This window comes from Cyprinus carpio, chromosome B3, assembly GCF_018340385.1.
Source record: "Cyprinus carpio isolate SPL01 chromosome B3, ASM1834038v1, whole genome shotgun sequence".
Taxonomy (NCBI): Eukaryota; Metazoa; Chordata; class Actinopteri; order Cypriniformes; family Cyprinidae; genus Cyprinus; species Cyprinus carpio.
Window position 1 is genome coordinate 10355991 of NC_056599.1, and position 13973 is coordinate 10369963.

The 13973-nt window shown below is 37.7% G+C and overlaps 1 pseudogene; it reads right to left on the reverse strand.

Annotated features, from left to right (window-relative positions):
• Positions 1-764: 764 nt before the first annotated feature.
• On the reverse strand, positions 765-12643 carry LOC122136474 (annotated as a pseudogene).
• Positions 12644-13973: the final 1330 nt, after the last annotated feature.

Genomic DNA, 13973 nt, shown 5'->3' on the forward strand with positions numbered 1-13973 from the left:
GAGGTTTCTTTTTTTTCGCCTTCATATTCTTTACAGTAAGGTGAACTAGAATCCACCATGATCTACTGTAAAAAGCGTGACTAATAACTGGCTGGTTTTGACCTCCATCACAGTATGCGCTCATCAGTCACTGCGCCTCCTGCCCTGTCTGAAACGAGGCAACTGCAGCGACGAGCGTGGCGCACTTCTTTCTCTGAGCGCACTGGATTCCCGTTTCATTTCGAAGAGTTGGATATGATCAACATTTAGCCAAGACGCATTTTTCTTTTGCGTTTATGAAATTATAGAATTTTTGATGAGACGTTAAGGAAGCACAAGAACGGTTATTTATGCTTTATCATTTTTAATAAATCAAAGCATTAACCCATATGAATGTTTTATTAGAGGTTTTGTTGTTTTTTTTTTTTTTTTAATGGGTGAAAAGCATTGGAGACACTTAATAGGTACTTTATTAATATTTTCCTCATGCTAATTTCAATGAACGTATGGAAAACCTGTTAATGTACAGAATCAATGGACTGAAATGTGAATAACTTTAGAGCAAAAAGGTACAAGAAATATCAATATTCAACATGTTTCACCGGAATCATCTTCTTGCTATGCCATTATCTCTTGCATCTTTTCAGGTTAATTCAGGACTCAGTTGTTGTTTTTGTCCAGTCTGACAGTCATCTTATTAAAACATGACTCAATGTCACACCTGCACAAAGATTCTCAAGTCTTCATATAAACAACGTTTTGTTTGTGTTTAACGTGTGATGATGACCTCTGCGGCATGGGACGCTGTCTTTCTGCATCCATGCATGGCTCTAATAAAGGCAAAACAAGTCCGTCAGGCTGAACTCCAGCACAGGTGTCAGTGTTTCTCCAGAGCTTGAGTCAGGAGCTGATTTCAGCCGCGAGATCATCGGACGAGGGTTCGTTCGGATTCAGGCCAGCGGTGATCATGGCGTTGTCATATATCTGGTATGTGAAAAAAAAATGGAATTTAGTTTTTAATTCGAAATAGGGATTGAGATGAGAGAGTAAACAGTTTCTTTACCTGCTCGAGGAGAAGCTGTGCCAGCTCAGGGTTGGAGTCCTTCAGTGCATGAAGCTTCTTGATCAGATCATGTCTGCAAACAAACGCTTGATGTTAGACAGACCACAGCATTTCTACAATGCAAATATTGCTACATCACAATAATTCCACATGACTTCCAGTCCATCAATTAACATTTTTTTGAAGCAAAAAGCTGCATGTTTGTAAGAAACAAATCCATCATTAATGTGTTTTAACTTCTAACTGTTGTTTCTGGCTAAAATACAATACTACATTGACAAAGAGAAGTCTGGTGAGAAACATGTACAGATCAAGTACGGATTATTGTGATGTTTTTATAAGCTCTTTGGACTCTCATTCTGACGGCACCCATTCACTGCAGAGCATCCAGTGCTGAGCAAGTGATGTAATGCTACATTTCTCCAAATCTGTTCTGATGAAGAAACAAACTCATCTACATCTTGGATGATCTGAACACTGTTCATCTGCATCTCCTCACTGTAAGGACATTATTTTGGAGACACTGGGCTGTTTTTATTCTCTTCATGCAAAACCATCAGATTGATTATTTGTGTTCATCTAAGTCCAGCGTCTCGTACCCAGCGTTGATCTCCAGCGTGGGCTGCAGGATCTGGGCTCTCTCCTCTGAGCTGCGTGCGAGCTGCTGCGTGCGCAGGAAGTGTCGAGCGGCGCCCATCTCCAGCACCGTGATCATAGCGGGGTGTGTGTCCAGACGCGGCGTCACCTACAGAAACATTGGTAAATGTTAATAAAGATAATAACTGGTGTCAGGTTTTTACACATTTGAGAGTAAAAATCACTGTTTGAATTTGCAAAATGATGTAAATGATTGAGTGTTTACAATTAAACAACATGTAAGTCGATCAGCATCATAATACAAAGAGTGATCAGGATTTATTACAAGGCTGATTACCAAACAAATAGACATGAAATATTATCTGAGATGAAATTACAGGTGCATCTCAAATTAGAATGTTGTGGAAAAGTTCATTTATTTCAGTAATTCAACTCAAAATTGTGAAACTTGCTCGTGTATTACATAAATTTAATGCACACAGACTGAAGTAGTTAAGTCTTTGGTTTCTTTTAATTGTGATGATTTTTGGCTCACATTTAACAAAAACCCACCAATTCAATCTCAACAAATTAGAATAGTTTCATAAAAAAACCATTTTTAGTGAACTGTTGGCCTTCTGGAAAGTATGTTCATTTACTGTACATGCACTCAATACTTGGTTGGGGCTCCTTTTGCTTTAATTACTGCCTCAATTCGGCGTGGTAGGTGGAGGTGATGAGTTTTGTGGCACTGCTGAGGTGGTATGGAAGCCCAGGTTTTCTTTGACAGTGGCCTTCAGCTCATCTGCATTTTTTGGGTCTCTTGTTTTCTCATTTTTCTCTTGACAATACTCCATAGATTCTCTCTGGGGTTCAGGTCTGGTGAGTTTGCTGGCCAGTCAAGTACACCACACCACGGTCATTTAACCAACTTTTGGTGCTTTTGGCAGTGTGGGCAGGTATCAATCCTGCTGGAAAAATGAAAATCAGCATCTTCAAAAAGCTGGTCAGCAGAAGGAAGCATGAAGAACGTGCTCCAAACTTTCTTGGTAAATGGTGTGCAGTGACTTTGGTTTTCAAAAAACACAATGGACCAACACCAGCAGATGACATTATACCCCCAAATCATCACAGACTGTGGAAACTTAACACTGGACTTCAAGCAACTTGGGCTATGAGCTTTCTCCACCCTTCCTCCAGACTCTAGGACCTTGGTTTCCAAATAAAATACAAAACTTGCTCTGATCTGATCTGAAAAGAGGGACTTTGGACTACTGGGCAACAGTCCAGTTTCTTCTTCTCCTTAGCCCAGGTAAGACGCCTCAGGAGTGGCTTAACAAGAGGAATACTACAACTGTAGCCCAAATTCCTCAACACGTCTGTGTGTGGTGGCTCTTGATGCCTTGACCCCAGCCTCAGTCCATTTCTTGTGAAAATTCACTCAAATTCTTGAATCGATTGGGCTTGACAATCCTCATAAGCGCTGGTGGTTCTCTCGGTTGGTTGGGTATCTTTTTCTTCCACACTTTTTCCTTCCATTCTATTTTCTGTTAACATGCTTGGATACAGCACTCTGTGAAAAGCCAGCTTCTTTGGCAATGAATGTTTGTGGCCTACCCTCCTTGAAGGGTGTCAATGATTGTCTTCTGGACAACTGTCAGATCAGCAGTCTTCCCCATGATTGTGTAGCCTAGTGAACCAAACTGAGAGACCATTTTGAAGGCTCAGGAAACCTTGATTTGATTAGCTGATTGGCATGTCACTATATTCTACTTTGTTGAGAACCAAAGACTTAAACTACTTTAGTCTGTGTGCACTGAATTTTTTTTAATACACGAGTTTCCACAATTTTGATGTGAATTACTGAAATAAATGAAGTTTTCCATGACATTCTAATTTATTGAGATGAACCTGTACTATTACAGAGAAATGACAAACTTCTGAATACTAAATTTAAACTAATGTAAATTTGTTTTAATTTGTATGCAAATGAAATGCATATTTGCAAAATTTATATAAATTAAATTCATGCATATGAATTTATATTGCTGTTACATGATTTATAAATAGACATGAAATATTAATTTGGATTTATTATTTTATGTAAGAAAAAAGAGATTTGTGAGATAAAAATCAGATACACCGCTAATACTAAATTAAATATACAATTGAAAAAAATACATCTAAAATTAAAACTAATGTTAATGAACTTGTATCGAAATGAAATGCACATAACTGCATATTGTATATAAATAAAATTATGAATATTTGAGATAGTTAAGCAGTGTAACAGGCTAATTAAAATTGTGTAACGTGTATAGTGCAATTTTTTACTTTTTTAAAATTATATATATGCAGTTCGGTTATTGCATATTTAAGTTCAAGAAATGCTTTTCATTGCATAGAAATTGAAATACATATTGAAATAATGCTTTAAATGCATTTATATGTTTAATAGGCAATACTTTATAATATTACATACAAAAAGTGATCAGGATTTATTACATGGCTGATTACCAAACAAAATAACCTAAATAAATGGAAATGAAATATTGATTTAAGTTGAAATTATAATATGAAATATAATATATATATGTGTATATGTGTGGTGTGTGTGTGTATGTACAGTTGAAACCAGATTTTTACATACACTTCAGAAAAAAACAAAACATTTTTTTCTTTACTGTCATACATTAAATCAGAGTAAAAACTTTTCCTGTTTTAGATCAATAAATATTAACATATTTTTTGCATTTGTTAAATGTCAGAATCGAGCGAGGGAGAATTTTTATGTTTTTTTTTTTTATCACTTTCATCAAAGTCAGAAGTATACATACACTAAGTTTATTGTGTCTTTAAACAAAAATAAAACTCCAGGTGATTCCATTGTGAGCTTAAGAAGCTTCTGATAGGTTAACTGATTCCATCTGAGTTAATTGGTGGCCACACCTGTGGATGCCATATAAAGACACACCTCAAACACAGAGCCTCTTTCTCTGACATCATGGGAAAATCAAGAGAAATCAACTAAGACATTAGCAAAGGAAAGTGTGGACCTCCACAAGTGTGGCTCATCCTTAGGTGCAATTTCCAGATGCCTGGCTCAGGAACGTTCATCCGTTTAGACAATAATATGCAAGTATAAAAAACATGGGAATGTACAACCATCATACCGCTCAGGAACAGAGAGGAATGTGTTTTGTGCGAAATGTGCAAATCAAACCCCTGGATAACAGCAAAAGACCTTGTGAAGATTCTGGCTGAAACTGGTAAGACAGTGTCATTATCCACAGTAAAACCAGTCCTGTACCACCATGAGCTGAAAGATTACTCCGGGAGGAGAAAGCCATTACTTCAAAACCACCATAAAAAAGCCAGACTACAGTTTGCAACTGCACATGGGGACAAAAATCTTAATTTCCGGAGACATGTCCTGTGGTCTGACGAAACAAAAATTGAACTGTTCAGCCATAATGATAAACGGTATATCTGGAGGAAAAAGGGCGAAGCTTTGAAGTCTCAGAACACCATCCCAACTGTGAAGTATGGGGGTGGTAGTATAATGTTGTGGGGCTGCTTTGCTGCAGAAGGGACTGGTGCACTTCACAGAATAGATGGCTTTATGAGAAAAGAAAATTATGTGGATATATTGAAGCAACATCTGAAGACATCAGCCAGGAAGGTAAAGCTTGGCGCGCAAATGGTTCTTCCAATGGACAATGACCCACGGTCATACCTCCAAATTAGTTACAAAGTGGCTTAAGGACAACAAAGTCAAGGTACTGGAGTGGCCATCACAAAGCCCTGATCTCCATCCCATAGAAAATTTGTGGGCGGCAACTGAAAAAGGCGAGTGCGAGTGCGAGCAAGAAGGCCCTACAAAGCCCGACCCAGTTACACCAGTTCTGTCAAGAGGAGTGGGCCAAAAAGCTCCAGCAAACTATTGTAGAAAGCTTGTGGAAAGGATACCCACAAAACGTTTGCCCAAGTGAAACAGTTTCGGGGGCAATTCTACCAAAATACTAAGGAAGTGTATGTATACTTCTGACTTTGATGAAAGTGATAAAAAAAACATTACATAAAAATTCTCCCCCTCGCTCAATTTCTGACATTTAACAAATGCAAAAAAAATGTTAATATTTATTGATTTTAAAACAGAAAAAAAATTACTCTGATTTAATGTATGACAGTAAACAAAGTTTTGTTTTTTTTCTGAAGTGTATGTAAATATATGGTTTCAACTGTATATTATTTATCTAGATACTTGTCTAAAATTTTTTCATAGTATACTTTTTGGTTCAATGTACACTTTTTTTTCAATATAGTTTGCATTTTGACTGATTTTCACAAAGTTACCTTTGCTATACAATTAGTATAGTTTTTGATGCAAGTAGAGGAAATGTACGAGAAGGTAATGTGGTTTTTCTGCATGTACGTGTGGGTACCTTGATGTTGGTGACTCTCTGTCCGAGTGCGTTCCTCATCCAGGCCATCAGATCTTCTGTCTGCTGATCTGTCAGTCGCTCTGATGCTGCACAACACAATCACAGCACCACTGACTCAGGCTGATCGGATTAGTTTTTAGGTAACCGACTTTTTCATTTATTTGTCTAAATGCTTAATTCACCATTAACACTGTTTTCCAAAACAAGGTGAAGAATCAAGAACATGAATTCATCAATTCAAGAGATCCAGAATCACTCTTTGCTGCTGACACGTCTCAGATAATGACAGAAAACTGTGACTGTACTGACTCTATCTGTACCTGGTTTGCTGTCTTGAAATTTCTCCTCTTTGTAATGATCTACGACAATGTCGTGGATCTCGGCTGAGATGAGCTTCTTCCTGTCGAACTCTCTGAGGTGAAGCAGCGTGAGCTCATCGAACTGCTCAAAGCAGAACAAGACCTGCAGGAACACACACAACCTCAGAAACAGACACATCTTTTTCTGCTGTTGTGCTGCAATCAAAATGACTTTCCTAACTAAATCCTTGTGCTTAACTGTAATGTTTTAACCACTTAAATATAAGACCCAAACAATTATTATTTTACAAATATTAAAATATAAATACATAATGATTAATAGAATAAATCGCTAATAAATAAGCATTAAATAAAAATAAATAAATAAATATTTAATTAGAGTTTTTTTTCTTTTGAAGGTTAAAATGTTAGAGATTAAAAACATGTTTTTTTTTTAAACAATGTTATTAATTTAATATCTACTGTTATATTAATTAGGTTATTAATTATTTTATTAAGACAGCGACTCTGTCTTAATAAAAGGTAATAGGTTTCAATATCCATTTTTTTTTACCATGTTGTTTAAAAGAACAGACAGACATTAAATAAAAAAAGTTAGTTTTTTGTATTTGTTATTATTCAATATATATTAATATATTATTAAAAGTATAATACAATTATATTATTAAATACACATTTTTATATTATGATTAATTTATATGTAGTTGTTTAAACATTTACAATTATGCACCTTTTGAATCTATTTTCTTAAGATGAAAAAAAACTGAGACCTTGAGAAAAACAACTTTTTATCATTTTTGTCATGTTGTGACCACATCAAAAACAGATGAAATGATTTAATCAGTGGCATCTTTAGCCCTTCCATTAGCTGCTGACCAACCACTTTTGGCCATTTTTGAGATTAACAGCAGCGTTGGCGCCCCCTTGTGTTCATCTCAGGATCTATCGACAGCCTTGTCAGTGGATGCACAGTTTATGCTTTCAAAATAGGAGTGAACATACATACTAATCAGTTAGCAGTTGTATCCAGCAAATCTGCAATGCACTGTATCAGTCTTTGGATCAGCTTGTAGACTCGAGTGTGACAGTGAATATTAACTGTCGACCTGACTGTCTCTAGTCTCACCCATCCATATCTTTCTGGATTTCATGGCCTCAAAGTACGGCGAGTGCTCGGCCAGGTGGCGATTTCGGCGCACACAGATAGATGTAAAATGTTCCTCGTTCCCCCCCCCTCCCGCCCCTTCATCCGAGAGGCATACTCCATCAGGCTGGTCTGCTGTCCCGCAGGAAGCTCTGACGACTCGAAGCGCAGCAGCTTAGCGATGTCCTCCTGTGACGACATAATCAGCTGTTTAAACACACTCAGAGAGAAACAGACTGATTAAAAAGGCCAAACGAGTCGTATCGCACCTTGACGCTCTGCTCCGCTGTGGTGACGATGCCCTCCGCGCATAAACAGCCCGTACTCATCAAGAAGCGAGCGTATTTCTCCGGATCCCTTTCTTGCTCTGGTCCAACAGAACCGAATGACCCGCTGCTGTAAAACATCCCGCAGTTTCCTGAAAGAAAAAAAGTCTGTTACTCTTATTTGCACGATACAAAAGGAATAATGTGAATATTTCAGGCTGGTTTGTGTACCTGATCAGAGCACTTTCCTGTAGCAGCTCTCTGCTGATGGTTCAGAGGATATCTTCACTGTCCACAACTCCTGCAAATGCAGTCACACAACAGTCAAATCTCCTCTTTTTTTTAATCTAATAATGCATTTTAAAGTTGGTTTTCACAAAACTCAAACATCTGGACGCTCATCTGACCTCGCAGGAAGCTCAGCCACTTGGGCAGGATGTCTGTGGCTTTGGTTTGGATCAGAACCTTCCTGCTGTACAGAGCCACGCTGGATCCCATCTCACGACTCACGTCAACATGGAGGGTTTCTGCTCACACACCATTTACATTCACGATAATGAAGTCAGCTGTGGCATTCATGTAGTAATGTAATGTAACTAATAGATGTAAATCATTTAAAAACATTTTTGTAAATTTGTACAATTTTTATGTGTATACATGTCTTTTTTTTTTAACTATGCATAATGGCAAAGATTCAGCTGTTCGTCTGGACGCTCACCATCGGCCGGCACGTAGAAGATGCTGCGGATGTTGAGCGGGCGTCTGCGCGGTAGTGCAGGGTGTAGCGGGGTTTATCATAGAGCTTGAGCAAACGTAGCGATAAAACTCCTCGGGGCTGACCACTGCGCTGATCTCTTTGGGCTCCATCCTCCACAGCGCCCTGCAGAGAGAGAGAAAACAGCTCAGACTGATCCTCAGAGCCACAGGGAGGTCAAAGGTCACTCACAAACACACTTCACACACTGTACCTGCAGGGTGTTTAAACCGTGCCGTCCGTTCAGGAAGATGGGAAACTGACAAAGTTACTATACTTAGTCACAACCTCTGAAAAACAGACCACAGTCACTCTCAGTGAGGTTTGTTTTCAAGCATTCTCATGTTTTATGTCAGTGTTTTTCTGGTTTTGAGCGCTGCACACCTTTGACTCGGTCTTCTGATGAAACTCTTTGCAGTCGTCCTTTAAGGTGGAGCACGATCTTGGTGTTCCCGGACGCACACACTGAAGCTTCTGCGATCTCAAACACTCCAGAGCTGCCGACACACAAAACTCAGTGAGTCAAAACACCAAAAATCTGATTCATTTTAATTCAAATATTTCCCGTGTCTTAATGTTCGATGCCTAAAGACAGTCTAACAGCTACAAATATGGCAAAACCTGGCTGCAGATGTCCAGTTACTTTGCATGCTGATGCTCATTTTAGTCTTGATTTCAAACTTGGCTTCCAATGATCAAGAAAACCCAATAATTTGACATATAAACTATAGTGCCACCCATTGTTTTTTCTTTAAAGCATGCACTTTTCACACCCCAAGTGTAATGGTTCAAATCATTTATGTTACAGATGTAACATGCAGTTGATTTTTCTGCTGTTTTGCACTATTATTGTAATTTCTTAATTCTTCAATAATTGTTTAAGGGCTTTTTTACCTGCACATTAGTGTGGCCTAGTATTAGTAACTGGTGTCATAGATTACCCACTCCCTCATTTTTAAATAATCGTGTGTTGACCATTATGACTTCTGCCATAATCAAGGAGCCCTAATAAAAAAAGCACATCCTTTTTGCCTTAAAACTGTTGTTAAATCCATCTCTCTTCTCATTTCTCTCACCCGTCTGAAGACCACTTGTATCCAGGAGTGCCTGGTTCTGCTGACTGAGAATAAACGTCCACTTTATCAGCCACCATGAAGGAGGAGTAAAAGCCCACCCCGAACTGACCGATGATGGAGCTGCTGGCCTCCGCTTGATTCTGAAGAGCGTCCCACGAAAAGCCTGATGGAGGAAGAAACAAAAGCACTATGAAATAAAAGCACTGTCCAGAAGTGAGAACAGCAGAGTTTGGAGAGAGTTTCAGTGAAGAGCTCACCTTGATCCAGATCGAGCGATGGTGCCCAGATTAGGCCACCAGCTCCTCTCTGCTGTTCATCCCAACACCTGTGTCCTACACATCACAGCAGACACATGTTGATCAAGACATTCTACACAGAGATTATAGTGCTCCCTCACTACAATGGAAAAGTAATTAATAACATTAAAATGTTTATATGTAATATGTTTAAAATATGCAAATATTATATTTTTTAATTACTTTCTTTTTTTTAATTAAGTACATACTGTTGAATTCAGATGCATATAAATTATGCACAAATTAGTACTTTAAATATGTATATTTCAGTTATTAATTTATATTACAGGGTAAATTAATTTAAAAATAATATTAAATAATTTACAATATTTAAATACATCATTTGTTATATATATATATATATATATATATATATATATAATTTATTTATATAAGCAATTTTAAATTTATTGTGCAACATCCAATTTAAATGTATTAAAACTTATTGTAATGTAATGCATATAATTGCATACAAGTTAAAAATTTAAAAATAAAAATTAAAAATTAAAACTCAAAATTCATATTTCATTTGTAGTAAAATGACAATATATATTACGTTTAATAGATAATAGTTTATAAAAAGATATAAAATGATGATAATTTAAAGATAAAGATAATTTTATAAAATGTAATGTAAATAATGTAAGTCACAGTTGTTCAGCTGCTTTAATAAGACTGTAAGCTCATGATATGAGGGCCCCTGCACAACTGAACTAAATGAAATGCTATGATTAAAGTGAAAAAAGAAAATAGATGAAGCAGCAATCATTTAGATCTGTTTTAGATCTGATCACATTGGATTCTGTTGCAGATCACCAGATGTGGATGACTTAAGACTCTGCAACGGCCACGCAGAGGCTTTCTGGTGCTGAGGAGTTTTGTTCACTGTTGTTAAGTGCTAAAGGTTCAAAACACTGTTTTGTTGTTACACAGATGAAAAAAAAGACTATTTAAATAAAAATGATGGGTAATGGGGAATATGATGTATCTAAAAAAAAAAAGTATCAGTACACGCTGTTTAATCTGATTCTAATACATGATTCTGTTCTCGAGGTAGTTGAAATGTACCTGGATGGTGAAGGTGCCTGTGGCTTGCGTCTGTCTGCAGGTGGATCTCCATGGGTCGCTGTTTCTCCTCCTGCTGTGATCATCTTGACTGCCTCAGCTTCTCCAGAGGCATCACTGCCGTTTGAGATCAGCTCTCTGATGAACACCTAACACAGCAGAAGTGTGTCAGAAAATCACTGAGTCTTTTAGATGAAGTTACAGTCTGACTCATGTACATACATAAAATATCTTAATTTAAATAAAAAATTACTCAAATTTAAATAAACAAATTCTTGAAATTAAATGCTATATTTATGAGACACAAATGATGATATTTAACCAATATTTAATCAGCTATCAAGCTGATTAAATATGTAATTATCTGATTAGTAAAACTTAAACTAAAACATTACAAAAATATATGAAGATCAAAACATAAAAAAACAATAAAATAAACAAAAAAAATGAAATAAAACAAAAAAACTCAACAAAAAAATATGTATCGGTTAATCACAACACAGTCTTGAATGCTTAAAGAGAACTGATCAAACAGGACCGCATTGTATCTGTTTTTTGTTTAATTTATCACCTCTTTCTCAGAATACAGCGATCTGGCCACAATATCCAGCAGTTTCTTCGTCTCTGCTTGAAACTCGTGTTTTGAGTAGGATCCTTATTTAAAAAAGAAACAAGAGTTTAAACATTTTCATCATTTCCATATGCTACGGTATGTGGAGTGTGGAACTATAATTGAACTATATTACTATAATTTAAGTCTCTGAATCTTTACCATTCAAATGTTTAGGATCATAAGAATGCATTGTTGCTGAATAAAAGCGTTAATTTCTTACCAAATAAATAAAGAAATCTCTCTGAGCCCAAACTCTGGTTTACCTTGAACGTTCTCGGTGTCACTGATGATCGTGTGGAGCGTCTCCTCCTCTGCGCTCTCAGTCTGCTGTGTGCTGTATCTGCGATGAGCCACACTGACCCCAGCAGCACAGCTGGAGCTCCAGAGTCGGACAGATCTGCTGTGAGGAAGCTGCTGTCTGCCATTAGTGTCAACTGTTGAAGAAAAAGAGTCAGAATCATCAGAATCAAACAGCACTGATGTTTTCATTAACCATATAGAGGGGTCTGGATTTTGATAATTGTTGCTGTTAGTCTATGCTCAATAGTTTTTACATCTGCATACGCAGGTAAACATGGAGATTATTTACAGAAAGTGATTTTATAACATTACTGAACAAGTCCAACTGAGCAATACAGACTTATTCAGTACAAAACGTGTTTTGTCAATGAGACAAATAATTTTTTTTAAGGAATAGCCTGTGTTTGTTTGATCAGAATCATTCGTCCTCTTTTATAATATTTAATCTTGCTGCTATTCTGATTTACTGATCATCTTATTAAACGGCTAATCCATGTTAAACACATGAAACATGTACCTCCAGTGAAAGTCGCGGGGACTATTTTTTTCCCGACTCCTCTGCTGGATGACAACAGCCTGACATGAGCCCTCTGAGAGACATTCAGAGAGTATTTGAGTAAACCTAATGATCGGATCATTTCTGCTGCTGCTACTGCTGCAGTTTGACCTATAGAAGACTGGAACTACGGCGTGACAAGCGTACGGTGAGTCAAAGGACCCTGGTGACGCTCACTGATGACGTCTGCGTGCAGTTCGACACATGCCTGTGTAAAATGTTTTAATGCAATTTCTCGAGCGGCTTTTGGAGAATTTTTTTTTTTACCCCTTTAAAGGCTATTGGTCTTTAAATAAAGTGATGTGTAACGGAATACGTCATAGGCTGAGAAATTTAGCTTTTACAGCTGTTTAATCTGATTCTAGTGCATGATTCTGTTCTTGAGCCCCTCACAGAGTCGTGATGAAGGTGTTGTATGGCTTGAATGTACCTGGATGCTGAAGGTGCCTTTGGCAGCATGTGTCTGCAGGTATTATTGAAAATAACTACATATTACTGGCAAAATATTTTATTTATTTCATAAATGTAGGTGACCAGACGTCCCGTTTTCCGGGCACAGTCCCGGTTTTTGGTGTCCTGCACCCGGCTAGAGCTGTCCCCGTTTTACAGCACCATCAAAACGACCCGCAAACACACTGTAAACGCCCGACCAATTTAGCCAGCTGGTGGCAGTCGCATGATCGTGATTATTTTCACCAGCAGAGGGCGCTGCGAGCTACAGATTACTTGTTCTCGCGTCGCTACTGAAGAAAGCAGAGCGCTATAGACAAATCCGGCGAAAACACGGAAGTAAAAGCAGCGCCGCCATTACTGCGTGCCTTGCTGCTAAGGAAGTAGCAGAAGTAGCGTTAGTCCCGTAGGCGGCTTGTAGCAGATTATAGCTGTACAAAAAGTTATTTTTATTTAGTTTTTTTTTTAGTACGTATGCTGTCCCAGTGATGCCGAGAAGAGTGTGTTTTTTGTGGTTGGCTGTTTTAAACAACAGCACAAAACTACAGGCATGGAATAAAACCCGTTTGTGAAATCCACGAACCTTTGTTGCACATTGACTGCCCATGTTCACGGCCATACGATTACACAGAGTTCTTTACTATAGCTAGAGATGATCAGTTCAGGTGCCGCTAGGGATCTGTCGCGTCACGTTTACAAGCACCAAAACGGTATTCATTGTTTAAATTATCATAATAAAATTGACAGAATCTGAGAGCTGAGATTGTCGGTCTCCGTGTCCTCTTTGCTTCGCGATTTTTCTGTGCGTGAGAAAACGGATGTGTGGCGTGAGAGCGTGTGAAAAGCGGTCAATTGCGTGTGCCTCACATTTTAGTTGCATTTGTATTAGATTGAAGAGTAAAAAAAATCTGTGGGTCTTAAACGCAGTTTACAATCGGCAAGTCGGTCGGACAAAAAGGGGAAAAAAATAATTAATTGGGTCAGTCCTAAATTGACAGGGTCGGTCAGTTATGGCAAACAAGAATATTTTTAAGGATGGCCTAATAGTTATTTGAAACTTGTGAAGCTTG